Source organism: Crocodylus porosus, unplaced genomic scaffold (assembly GCF_001723895.1).
Source record: "Crocodylus porosus isolate Cpor-Errol unplaced genomic scaffold, CroPor_comp1, whole genome shotgun sequence".
NCBI lineage: Eukaryota > Metazoa > Chordata > Crocodylia > Crocodylidae > Crocodylus > Crocodylus porosus.
Window position 1 is genome coordinate 11,606,798 of NW_017728918.1, and position 12,825 is coordinate 11,619,622.

The following is a 12,825-nucleotide window of genomic DNA, read 5'->3' on the forward strand; positions in this document are numbered from 1 at the left end:
CCCCGGGGCCCCCAGCCAGCTCTGGACTACCCCTCCCTCCCCCCGGTCCGTTTTCCACAGGCCGTGTCCATCGCGGGCTGGCGGCGGGGTGAAGTGCAGCCCATGCCGTGGGCTGTCCCGGGGGCCTGGGGAGATTCCTGGCACGCCACGGCTTGCTGACAGGGTGAGGGGACAAGCGCAGCGCGAGTTCTCACGGCTGGGGCTGTGCAGGTCTGTGCATGCGTGTCCATGCGTACATGCATGTTGGCATGTGTGCGTGCATCCTCTGCCTTCTGCTGACAGCAAAGGGATGGGACCACCTGGGTGTCTGGGCTGTCCCTGTCCCACATTTCATATGTGTGCACGTGTGTGTGTATACATGTGGATGCGTGCCACGTGTGCATCAATGCACACACATGTGTACGCATTGATTTGCAGGCATGCAAATGTATCCATATGTGAACATGTGCCCACGTATGTGTGAATATGCATGTATGTGCGGCTCACGCACTCACCTGCCACCTGCCACAGTGGCCCTGTGGTCTGGGGCTGTGACCACTGGGCTTGCTGGTGTCCTGGGGGCAGGTGCAGAGGGCTCTGACAGCCTGGGGTCCTCTCCTGCCCTTCGACCCAGGAGGGCTGGCAGTGCTGCAGGGGCGACCCCAACCACCCCATGGGACCAGACTGGGACTCTTCTGGCCCCTCCTCTGCCAGCGCCCGCCAGCAGCAGGCTCTGTGGCCCCGAGAAGGGCAGCGCCGAGCAGCGCTGGGCACAGGACAGGGCCGCAGGCAGGAGGACCGGCCCCAGCCGGCTCTGGTGACAGGAGCGGGTCCAGCTGCAGCGCGCCCGTGGCTGCTCCGCAGCACTGACGGTGTCGGCTCGTGCCGGGGTCCGGGAGACGGAGCATCCGCGGAGCAGCCTCCTCCTGTGCTCGCTCTGTGTCTTGCTTCCCGTCCAGCTCCATCGTCTGGCCTCAGGGCTCTTGTGCTGCCTTTCGATGCCAGGCTCAAGGCTGGCAAGTGCCCCAGGCCTGTCTTCCTGGAGGGCCTGGTGCGTGGTAGCATGAAGCAGGACCAAAAGCACTCTTCACTCAGGGTCAGGGTGCTGCCCTTGCATTATTTAAACTTCACACTCTTAGGCACTTTCTCTAGTCTAAACTGCACGTTCACAGCTCCTCTCTGCCGCCTCTTCCAGCTTCCTGCATCCTCTAACATACAGATGCAGCCCTTGCCAGTCTGCCAGAACTGTGTGCTGAAGTCACATCCCTGCCCCCATTACTCCCCCGCCCTGGCTATGCAGCTAGGCACCCCATTAGCTCAGGGGGTCTCAACCCAGGAGCTGCGGCACCCTGGGGTGCCCTGAGACCGTTTCAGGAGTGCCGCCAAAGTTAGCTCTGCGAGGTGTGTGAGTAAGCCAGAGATTGCAGAGAGGTGTCCACAGTGCTAAAGCATCTGGACCTCCCGGGTCCGAGCTCTCCGCAGCACAGGAGCTGCTCGAGTCTGGCTAGAAACGCGAGCTGGCGTCTCCCACGGGGCGTCCAGTCCAATGAGCCAAAAATGGTGGCGAACAGCTGCCTCGGACCTGCCTGCACCCCCAGACGTTTCCAGACGGGTTTTCCTCTTTCACCTCCTTGCTCTCCCCACCTTGGGGCTCGGGACCCCCTGCTCGATGGGAGCCTTGGGAGAGCACGAGGAGCAGAGAGCCAGGGCCGGGTGGCCCCTGGGCCTGTGGGAAGGGGCGTGGGGGGCCCACGGGCTCCGCCAGCCTCCTGTGACGGGCCGGGCGCAGGGGTAGGGGGGCAGCTCCTGCTTGCACCGGGCCTGAGGCCGACCCGTGATCGCCGGCTTGGTCTGCACCTGGGCCAATGGGAACCCGAGTCTATTGGTCACGACGGACGGGCATGGACCCTGCCCCTGCTACATGGGCAGCGGAGAAGGGCGGGTGGGGAGAGTTAAAGAGGAACCACACCTCAATTAAGCAATTAGCTGCTGGTTCCCAGGTGGGGAAGGGGCTGGAGAGAGGTAACAGGCGACATGAGCAAACCCCTACCCGAACCCCAGAGTGGGAAGGGGATGGGAGGCTCCAGCCCAGTCACTGCCAGGTCCTGCTGGGCAGCCAACACTGCCCCCACCTTCCTCCCCACCGGCAGAGCTGCCTCCTCATCTGGCCCCTGCCTGCCTGGCCCTTTCCTGGCCATGTCAGCAGGTCTGCATGCTTTACTGATGTACACAGATCTACTTTTATACATTTGAACATGGGACTTCATAAAGCTGCTAGCGGCCTCCTGCCTGCACTGAATGCCCTGCCCCCCACACTGCTGATTTTGCACAACCCTGAAAACTTAAATGGATGCAAATGGAAAGAGAGGTTTAAAAATAAACATCGACTTCAACTGTTCAAATTATTTAAAAAATTAGCGACCCCCAGCCTCCTTGCACCTTCTGCGAGGCTGCATCTGCCCAGCTGCCCCGGTCCCGGGTGCCCAGTCTGTGTCAGCCCATGGCTGGGGCCCATGCGACTGCACCTGGTGCCTGTGTGCTGGTGCCCTGTGGTTTTGCAAGCTGAGATGCTCTCAGGGTCCTTCCAAGCTGTCTCGGTGCAGGGAGACTGTGTTTGCCGTTTGTGGGGGCTATGGGAAGGCATCAGGGGACCATCCACAGAGAAGGGATGGAGCCTGCGTCTGGGGCCCTGCAGCTCTCCTCACCCTGCCAGCTGCTGCATCTGAGCTGGGGGCACCTGCAGACCCCAGACCCAGCATTCCCCAAGTACAGGGGACAGGGCTCGCAGCCAAGAGCAATGAGGGCACAAGGCTGTCCGTGCAGTGCGGAGCAGGGCCCTCAGCACTGCTGAGCATCTAGCAAGAGCCTCTGCCTGGGAAGGTCTTCATTCTTCTCTAAGGGAGGCAGTGCCCAGGAGCTGAGAGATGCGCAAAGGCCACATGTGCCAGGGTGGGGACGATGGCCGAGGAGGGCTGCAGCGTGGCTGAGGAGCAAGTGCAATGAGTGAACTGCAGTGCCGTGATCTCCGGCAGCAAACAGGTACATGGTGCTTGACCCTTAGCAGCACCCGCCCTGCAGGGTTGTGGGGCTGGTGGGACCTACTGTGCCACGCCACTACTGGCACTGCTGGCAGCAGGCCTCCCCAGGGACCTCGAAACTTGGGGACCTAGTGCCCTGGAGCAGCGGTGGCCAGGCAGGTTCAGTCTGTACCGGATGTGTCCCTGATCCCCCGTCTAGAGGAAGGAGGACGAGAAAGCTCCTGGCGACAGCTCTGAGAGCAGGGTGAGGACACAACTGGGCCAGCAATTGCTTCTGCCGCTCCTGGAGCACCCAACCCCTGCACTTCAATGCTGGAGGCTGCAAGGGAGAGAGGGGTGGGGGAAACCCTGCTCAGACCGGGTCAGTCTCCCTTCTGGCCTCGGCTTTCTGCCGCCGCGTCACATCGGAGACTGGGCATGGTGGCCTGAGGCTCCGACTCCGTCCACGGCAGCTCTTATGCGCTTCCCTGGTGAGGAAGTCACTGAGTGCAGCTGGCGGCTGCTCCTGTCCTTCCCCCGAAATCTCTAGGCAAATCCAACTTTGGGCCATGGATCATTCATTTATGTAAATAAAAGGTAAAGGAGATGCCTTGGCCAGGACACGCATGGCCATGCCTCCCCCTGCCCCACACATGCTGCCCTGCTGTGCCCTTGGCTGCTGTGCTGCCAGCCTAGATGTGGGACAGCAGGACTCAAACACGGGGGTTTAAACCCACAGGTGCCCATGAACACACCGAGGAGGCCGTTGTCTCGTAGGCCTGTCAGCTCTGCCCCAGCATGCACTCTCCAAGCCCCTGCCACATCCTCCCTGGGCTAATGGATGATGCCAGACCTGGGTGTAAGGGACCAGGGTGTAGGCGGTCTGCCAGGCCAGTGGTGTTAAACTTGGGTGGAGTGGGGATCAAAGAGGCTGCAACTGCCCCAATGCAGCCCCCAGGTCTGCACCTGCATGCGGCCTACGGCGCAGCTGCTGGCCAGACCAGCAGAGCTGGGCCCTGGGAGGCTGGGCAGGGACTGGGCTAGGACCAGGCTTGGCAGCACCAGGTACCAATGCCTCCTGAAGCAGAAGCAGAGGCAGCCCAGGCACGTTAACCTGGGCTCTGTTGGAGGTGCTCAGGAAGGCTGCACATTGTTTATGAATCCAACTGAGAGATTTCATAGATTTCATAGACATTAGGGCTGGAAGGGACCTTGGGAGATCATCGAGTCCAGCCAAACTGTGGCGACCACAGCACTAAGGACAGACTATTCCTTGCCGAGCTGCTTGTGGTTTTGAAAACTCGATACATGATCTAGCCAACAAGCACACGTTCAAATGGTTATGCTGGGTTTTGCTTTCATCTTCAACTTCATAATATAGCTCTGGGGCCCTGGCATCTTATAAGGCTTCTCGTTTCTCTTTAACTGGAGAGAAAGGTGTGTTGTGCTGCATGTGATGGTGTGTTGTGTTGCCACCCCACTTGTACCCCCCTTGCCAAAACCCTGGATCCCACCCCAGTTGCATGCGGACAGGCCTCAGGGCCCTGTCAGACCACCCTGGAGATGCCCATGTTTCATAGTTTCATAGTAGCGAGGGTCAGGAGGGACCTAAACAGATCATCTCGCCTGACCCCCGGCTGCAGGCAGGAATGAATGCTGCGTTCACCAGACCCCAGACAGGTGATCATCCAACCTCCTCTTGAATTTGCCCAAGGTAGGGGTGAGGACCTAACTGTAAAATATTGCTTTCTGATCTCTAACCTAAACCTATTCTCCATCAGCTTATTACCATTGCTCCTCGTCACCCCAGGTGGTGCTGCGGAGAAAAGGGCTTGATCTATTTGCTGTTGATCTCCCCTGAGGAGTTTGTAGGCAGCCACCAGGTCCCTCAGTCTCTCCTCGTAGGGCCTGCCCTGCTGCCCCCTGACCATGCGAGTGGCCTCCTCTGGACCCTCTCCATGCTGTCGACATCCGTTTTGAAGTGCGGCGCCCAGAACTGGACACAGTCCTCCAGCTGCGGCCTGACCAGTGCCGCATACAGGGGGAAGATCACCTCTTTGGACCTGCTCGAGATGCATCTGTGGATGCACGACAAGGTATGGCTGGCCTTGCTGGCTGCGGTCTGGCATTGGCGGCTCATGTTCATCTTGGAGTCAACGGGTCCAAGACTCCGTTCTGCCTCTGTGCTTTCAAGAGGGAGCCCCCCAGCCTGTGTGTGCTGCGGATTCCTTGTCCCCATGTGCAGCACCCTGCACTTGTCTACGTTGAACCCCGTCCTATTCTCATCTGCCCACTTTTGTAGTCTGTCTAAATCTATTCTCAGCCTCTCTCTCCCTTCAAGTGTGTCCACCTCGCCCCACATCTTAGTGTCATCAGCAAACTTGGACAGCTGCTTTCCACCCCCTCGTCCAAGTTGCAATAAGGTGCCAACACCCATGTCTCATTTCCTGGAGATGGAGGCAGACCTGCTTTCCTCCCTGCCTGGGGCCAGTATTACAGGGTGAGCTTGCAAACCAGGCCCCTCGGACTACTATAAAACATCCCGCAGTCTGGGGAGAGGAGGCAGGTTCTCATGCTTGGGGCTGTGTCTGGGCTCAGCTTTGCAGATCACGAGATGTTCAACACCGTTGAGACAGTCAGAAAAGGAGTCCCTGCTCCCTCTGAGACCTCAGTCAGAAGCAAAATTGGAGCAGAGTAAAAGCTTCTAATGATGATGGGTTGTCAGCCTGTGGAGCTGCCTGCCCTGGGGCCACAGGGACCATGACCCCAGCAGGATTCACAAGGGGGTTGGTTGGAGCGAGACACCTGATTTTAGGCCTGAAGCAAGACATTTGAGGCCTATAATGAGGACTTGTGGCCTCTAGTAAGACAGGCTGAAAGAGTCTCCAGTATCAAGTGGAGTGCCCCAGGGCTCGGTTCTTGGTTTGGTTGTATTCACTATCTTCATTAGCTATCTGGAAGATGACACCAAGCTGGGGGGAATAGTAGATATGCTGGAGACTAATGCTAGGGTTCAGAGTGACCTTGACAAATTGGAGGATTGGACCAAAAGAAATCTCACAAGGTTCAACAAGGACAAGTGCAAAGTCCTGCACTGAGGAGGTTCTATTTATCCTGGAGAAGAGCAGCCCGACGGGACGTGACCTCAGACTGCAGATCCCTGAAGCGAGGGGACAGAGAGGATGGAGCTGGACTTTTCTCTGTGGCCGCAGGGGACAGGCCTGGGAGCAACAGCATCACGCTGCAGCAGGGGAAACTGAGGCTGACTCTGAGAGCAGTCTGGTTTTGGAACAGGCTGCACAATCTCCATCCCTGGAAATTGTCAAGAGCAGGGTGCACAGACTCATGGCTGGGCCGGTTTAGTCAAGGATGGTCCTGCCTTGAGCAGGAGCTGGTCCAGACGTGACCTTGCGAGGTCTGCCCCAGCCCTGCCTTCCTACGATCCCACGTCAGTGGAGAGTGGGAATAATCCACGGGAGAGCGGTTAATGACACCACAAATACTGGCCAGGAGTCAACCTTCTTGGGTCTGGGCTCCAGACCATCCTTTATCGAGTGCTTTTCCACCTTGCCAGGCTCCAGGGGCCCTTGAGAAATGCCAGCTCTTCACTTCCACTCAGTTTTTGACTACAGAGAAATCCCAGCACAATTCTTCTGTGCCGAAGTCCTTGGCCCGGCCCCACCAGGCAGGAGGGTTTGGACCCCGCGGCATCTCTGGGAGATCTCTCTTTTCTCGTGGGTGCCTCAGAGGCGCTTGCACACCTCAGTGGCACCCGGCGAGGGTCTCGGGGCAGCGGGGGGGCTGCACCCCTGGCTGAGCGCTGCGGCTGCCACCATTAGAGCAGGGAGGACGTCTGCCCTGGCCAGCTCTGACCCCGTGGGGCTGTGCCCCTGGTCCAGTGTCCCTGGGGTGCTGAGCGCTGTGCTCCCCCTTTCCCGGGGGGACTGGCTGGTCTGCAGTGCCCCCGGCCCGCTCCAGCGAGGCCGGTGCGGTACCTTTCCTGGCGCTCGCCACACGACGCGGATTCTGCCAGAGCTACATCATCGATTCTGGCCCCGTGCCCGGGCCGTCCCTCGTGCTGACTCTGCACTCGCCTCCATCAGCCCAGCGCCAGGAGCCAAGGTTGGGCCCGTGCGGGGGAGCACAGCACCGCGGGCTCGGGGGGAGCAGGGGCTCCTGCGACGGGGCGCTGGGTGAGGAGGTGGCTGGTTGCTCTGCCGCGCTCTCCCCAGCTCCCAGCAAGGCGGAGGGGCTGGGCTGCGTGCCACAGACCCGGGGGGCTCCAGCAAGCATGCTGCCCTTGGGGACAGAGCCTGCCTGCTCCTGGGGCTGGCGTGGGGCCGGCATCGTGGCAGGACACCCTGGCGCTGCTGCTCGCTCTCTCAGCTGGTCCCACGTGGTCACGGCCTCCTCCCAGGTCCAGGGCGCCAGGCCCCATCCCCTCCTGCCGGTCTGCGCCACGTCAATCTCCCACCCCGGGGTTCAGCACATGACCCCTGCTCCCCACCCCAGGCTGCGTTCCCCCCCACGAGCCCCCTGGGCAGCTGAGTCCAGAGCCCACCAGCTCCTGCAACCCCGTCCCTCGTTGGCATCATGGATTATCACGCGTGCTGCAGCCGTGCCGCAGCCAGGCCGTGAGCTGGGCTCTGCGCACGCATCCCGCACAGGGACACCCTCCCACCACCTGGCCCAGCTGCACGTGCGGCAGCCGGAGGCCTGGGCACAGCCGGACGATGCCAAAGCCGGCCCGCCCGGCTGGACGCGAGCACCACGGGGCAGGGGTGGGCATGGCCAGAGAGGGGGTTAGGAGGAGGTGTTTTACTAGCCGTGTTTGCCAGGCCGCTGCACTTTGCGGATGGGCTCATCGGGCCAGGAGTGAATTCCCCTTCTCCCTGCTCTGCTGCTACACGGCAGGAGGGATTTAAGCCTCTCCCAGAGGTGCTGGGGATGGGGCTGGCCTGGGCCAATGCTCCCACAGGGTCCTGGTGGAGGGTTTTGCCCCGCACTGCACTGAAGCAGGAAGGGATTCCCCCCGGCTCAGACTGGTCCGGACTGGGGGGGTTTGCCTTCCCCTGCAGCGGGGGCATGGCCTGGCCTGGGCTCTCTGCAGCGCCCACAACCCCCCCGCAGCAGGAAGACGTCAGTGGCCGCAGCCCCCCTGCATTCCCAGGGGCAGGGGAGGGGGCGATGCCTGGGGCTGTGTCAGGGTGACGATGTCGTGCAGCCCCAAGGTTGCACACGGGGTTTGTCCAGGCTGGTTTGGATGGGGCTGATCCTGCCCTAGGCAGGGCTGGGACTATTTGATGTCCTCACGATGTCGCGGTGTAGATCGCCAGTCTCTGCGGGTCGCCTGCGGATGGCAGCCGGCAGTGAACATGCACCCCGCGTCCCCGATGGGGTGCGGGGAGGGAACTGATGTTAAAACCACCCCCGGTGGGTGGGTCCTGCTGGTCGGCGTCGTCGGTCGGCGTGTCGCTGCGGTGAGGGATGACCAGCACCAGAAGACATCAACTAAAAACAGTCTGGAAAAGGATAGCTTGTTGGCGTCCAGCACTCGATGTCTTCCTGGCGGTTTTCTAAAAGGCTAAAAGCTAAAAGCAGAAAAGCAGAAAAAAGCTAAAAGCCTAAAACCGCCATGGGGTTGCCACTGGGTAGGGCGACCAGCGCCTTAAAAACACCAATAAATTATGGGGCACAACAAAGAGAAAACAGGGTGTGCCCATGTGGGTCATAGGGCCAAAATGAGAGCTCCCCCGGGGGACACGGAGCAGACACCCCGGACAGCGCCCACCGGCTCGCGAACTGGGGGAGCTCACCGGCGGCTCTGCCCAGTGGTGCTCCGCCTGGGGACACATGCGAAGGACACCAAGGAAACACACCCCGAGGTCTCCAGGAGTCTTCCCGGCCAGAGCCTCCTGCCTGGACCGCCAGATGACATGCTTGGCGAGTGCCAGGAGGAGGTTGGGCTGGGACTGGATGTAACCTCCAGAGCTCCCTTCCAGCCCTGCGTGTGAGTCTGCGACAGGACCGCCGGCCACGCGCTAGGACACCGCAGGTGAAGCACGGGGCGTCGGGATGGCCTGAGATGCGCAGAGATTCGTGCTGTCCCTCTGCACTGCCGCGCGGGGACATGTCCCGGGCAGGGGGAGACGCGGCAGCCCGCGTGCCGGCTGGCCAGAGGGAGGTGAGGGCTGTTGGCTGGTTGAGCACAGGGTCCCTGCTGCCAGCCTGGAGACCGAGGGAGGGAGAGCAACCGACCCGAGATGCTCAGCTCACCTTCCTGCTGGGGAGGACACAGGCACGGGCAGGGGAGCGCCTGAGACCCCTGCCCTGCCTGTCCACGATGCCTCATCCACCTCTGGTGCTGGTCCAGCCCCTGGCTCCGGCTTCCTCCCTCCCTGCCAGCCTGGCTCTGCTCAGCCCAGCCCGGGGCCCTGGAGAGGCGGCGTCAAGCCCAAAGAGGCCTCCCTTGGCCCGTGCAAGCTCGTTAAATTCCTGGCACACAGCAGGCACTGCACCATGCCTGGCAGCACGGGCCCCTTAGCTAACGAGCCCGTGGTGCTGAGTCAGCATGGGGCCCGGGGCCACGCTCCGCACCGTGGGCAGCTCCAGCGCAGGCGGCCCCAGCATTGGCCACCAGCCTGGGCACCTTGCCCACGGACTGAGCCCACGGCCATGGAGTCTGACCCGACTGGCAGCTGGGTGGGGGCGGCGGGGTGCAGGCATGTACTGGTGTCCCCCTCGCTTCTGCACCTGTGCAGCTCCCGGAAGAGCCCGCGAGTGTCCCTGACGCCACCCTCTTGTTCCAAGATGACCTGGGCGAGGTGGAGGAGCTGGTGGCTCCGGTGAAGGAGAAGACGCCCAACATGCAGGCGCTGTTGCATGCCACGGCGAGCCAGCACCTCCTGGCAAGGAGCAGGACCGGGCTCCTGCAGCACAGCGGGGGATGTAGGGCAGGGCGAGGGGCTTCAACCCAGGGCCGTGCAGGGCTCTGTGCAGTCTCCTCACAGGACCAGAGAGACGCTGATGGCTCAGCTGCAGCAGCAAACCCCGACTCCTCTTCCCAGGCAGAGCAATGTCTAGGGTGCCACAGTCCGGCGGGGGCTGGGCCGGCAGCGCCCCGGGGATGGGCTGCAGGCGCGGGGCTCCTCGTGGTGGAACCGTGGCCACTGCTCCTGTGAGCTGGCTGCTCCGCACCCTGCAGAAGCTCCAGCAGGAGCTCAGCACCAAGTGGATCCTCAGCACCGGGGCCTCGAGGGCAGGATCCTGTGCAACTGTGCCGTGGACTGTGGGTCAGCAACACCAAGCTCTTCTGGCACGCCGTGGCCATCCTGCACATGCCAGTGCCACGGAGCACGGCACCCCCTGCTGGCAGGGCAGGCAACCTCCTGCATTCCTGGTCTGGGGAAGGACCTGGCAAGGCTGGGGCCAAGGTGCCCAAACCCTCGGCATGGCCCCTCCTCTGCCCAGCCCATGCCCAGGGAGGGGACTGCCAGATGATGCCCCGAGGCCACGGTGACAGGGAACCATGCAGGACCTGGAGGCTGCCCCCGTGCTGAGCCCCTGGTGCCACGCTGGAATGGCCCCGGGGCTCCGAGGGCCACGCTGTCCCTGCAGCGGTTACAGGCGCTCTCAGACGCGGTGCCTGGAGCGAATGCTGCACATCATCTACAACTGGCATCCGCGGCACAGAGATCTCCCAGCAAGTCGCGGCAGCCACGGAGAAAAGCAAGGTGAGGCTGCCCGTGTCCTGGCCTCGTGGCATGGCCCCTGTGGCACCAGACCAGCCATTGCCAGCGCTGGGCAGAGGCAGGCCACTGGGTTTGGGTTGTGGATGTGGGATGGTCCTGGGGGGACCCCAGTGAGCCAGGTGGGCAAGGGGGGATGCGTCCTGCCGGCTCTGATGCCCCTTCCCCCCTCCCAGGTGGTGCCCACGGCCCCCTGTGCCTGCTGCAGAACTGCCTGGTGCCAGAGGCCCGAGCACGGCTCGGCGACGCCCTGTCCATGAGCGCAGCCATCGAGGCCGAGCCGGCCGCCCCAGGATGCAAGCGGAGCATGGGCAAGGCGGATGCTGCCAGCCAAGGCATGCAGTGGCACGGCAGGATGACACAGGGAAGGGCCTGGCACTGCTGGCTCCATCCTGCTCCTGGTGCCTGGGGATGTGGCAGCCGCACTGTCTTCCAGCCCAGGGAGTGCTGACCCCGGACAAGAGCTGCAATGAGAGCTGGAGCTGGAGCTGGAGCATTGCGGCATCACCAGCCGGGCAGCACCCAGCACCCAGGGCTGTCATGGCCAGGCCTTGCCATAGACAAGTGTTTGCAGATGGGGAAAGACACCTCTTCAAAACAGAGAGGGTTTTGCTGTTCCTGCCCTTCCCTGCTGAACTGGTCCAGCCCGGGTGTACTCACAGCCAGGTCCTGCCTGCTACCCAGAGCTGTGCTCCTGCTCCGGCTGTGTTGACATCCGTCCCCGTGCTATATGTCCAGTCCTGCCCCAGCAGCCGAGCCAGCCCTCTCCATGCCTGGCCCAGCATCTCCCAGTGCCCAGTACAGCCCTGCACACATGCACTCGCTGGGACCTTGGGTGCTGGTGCTCATGCACCCCTGCGAACGCCCTGCCAGAGACCCTGCGCTCCTCTGGCCCGGCTCGCGGCTGTGCCGCGTGACTGCCTCACTGTGCCACCTGCGCTCCCGGCCCCCAGGGCCTGGTGTGAGCTGACACCTCCTCCCCCCTTCTCAGAGGCGCTTTTCCCCCCAAACCAGGTCTAGCAGGCTGCAGGCGATGGCGTCACAGCAAAGCCCCTCAGGGCGCAGGCGGCTCTGCTCGCCCTGGCTGTAGGCGCCACATTCGCTCTTCGCTGACCGCACAGTCCCGCCTCTGATGTGAAGGTCACTTAACACCTGGTGCCAGACCCATGCTGTGGTCACAGGAGTCCCAGAGCTGCGGGCGGGCAGGGCCCTGCTGAGGCCACGTCTAGTTCAACCCGTGCAGGATCCACCTTGTCTGATCCCGCTCTGACTGGGGCCTCTTCACGGCTGATGGCTAGGGATTTTTAAATAAAACCGTGGTGTGGCCCAGCTGCATGGCCCTGGGTTCAAGCCTGCCCAGGATGTCCTGGGTCACACTTGGCTCTGCTCTGTGGGATCTGACCAGCCGCGGCTGGAATTTCTCTGGCCTGCCTCTGGACGGGCCTGCGGCCAAGAGCAGGGTGCAACCATGCTCGAAAGCATCCTGGGGCAGCCTCTGTGTGTGGCACGACAAACTGTGGGGAGGGACAGGCAGCACAGGGGCAGATGGGGCAGGGAGCAGAAAGCAGAGCAGCAGAGCAGGCGGGGAAGAACAGGGCAGAAAGAGCAGGCAAGGAGCACAGGACAGAGCAGCTGATCTGTCCAGAAGCAGGAAACAGAGCAGCAGGTCAGGCAGGGGGCAGAAAATATAGCAGGGAGCAGAAGGTGGACAAACCGATCAAGCAGGGAGCACGGGGCAGAGAGCAGACAGCAGAGCAGCAGAGGCCGTGCCCCGCTGCAGAGGGAGGGGAAACCCCAGTGCACACCAGTCTGAGCAGGGGCAAAATCCCTTCTGCCCCACCCTGGCCTGGGGCTGAGCCTGAGCATGGGGACAAGACCCAGAGTACACCCTGGGGTGGGGGTGGGGGGTCCCAGCAGCAGTATGGGGGGAGCTCATGCCTATTCATGGACTGATGACAGGGGCGGGGCGAAGGGCAGCCCCTCCCCCGTGCGAGGCGGGGGGACCGGTCTCCAGGCAACTGGAGGTGCTGTGGGACGCGGAGCTCCTGCTCCCGCTGCAGGAGTAAGGGGGGGGATGGGAC

At 62.3% G+C, this 12,825-nt stretch overlaps 1 protein-coding gene across 1 annotated transcript in view; it reads left to right on the top strand.

The window, feature by feature from the left end:
* The window catches only part of LOC109312075 (low density lipoprotein receptor adapter protein 1-like), a gene marked incomplete at its 5' end in the record, with an annotated part of 16,845 nt that extends 13,788 nt beyond the window's left edge, over positions 1 to 3,057 (top strand). The window contains one exon of the mRNA XM_019538124.1: positions 3,041 to 3,057. The remainder of the gene's footprint in view (positions 1 to 3,040) is intronic.
* Between the last annotated feature and the right edge of the window lie 9,768 nt (positions 3,058 to 12,825).